Source organism: Plasmopara halstedii (assembly GCF_900000015.1).
Source record: "Plasmopara halstedii genome assembly, contig: Scaffold_2592, whole genome shotgun sequence".
Taxonomy (NCBI): Eukaryota; Oomycota; class Peronosporomycetes; order Peronosporales; family Peronosporaceae; genus Plasmopara; species Plasmopara halstedii.
Genome location: NW_020189499.1, coordinates 61,468 through 62,161, shown reverse-complemented (window position 1 = coordinate 62,161; position 694 = coordinate 61,468).

Genomic DNA, 694 nt, shown 5'->3' with positions numbered 1-694 from the left:
CCGTATTCTTGTTTGGGTGTGGTCACACCATGCCCATCTGGTGTGACACCCCCCCCTGTTACCGTGGTATGTGTAACCCCGTTATACTCTCCCCCATTAATATTGAGATCATTTACAGTCCAATCGATTATTGCCTCAACAAGGCTTGCGTGTCTGCTAGACACTGCAACTTGGAACAAAACGACTTCGATGCCCAATGAGCCCTATGTCCACGACACTGAAGCCCCCAAGTCTCACTGGTCTCAACAGCACACACGGGTAGAGCCCAACTTCGTCTCCCGCACGCGGTGCAATGTCGGACAGTGCGTCCGCGCACACTATCAGTGATGTGTGACCTCGTTGAGGATGTGGAGGTGGTCGACTACGAGTCTGACACTGCTTTTCCCGCATTGGATGACGAGAAAGGTCAGCCGCGCCAGCGGCGTGAGACGAGCCCTGCTCGCGCCTTGCGGGCCCCATGTCCGTTCTCTTACTTCTCGTCAACCGAGGATTGTGGTGTAATCACCAATGTCCTCGACGGGCTCAGAGGCGGCAGCTTGAAGCTGCCCATAGGGCGGCTCTAAAGCGCGCCCATTCCCGGCCGATCATTGACCCTCGTGTGGAATATGGCTTCTGCCCAGCGGATCCCGCTGTGAAAGCGAAGGACGCAGCAGTAACTCAATCGTTACGCGTCCACATAATCGGGCCCCCGGCC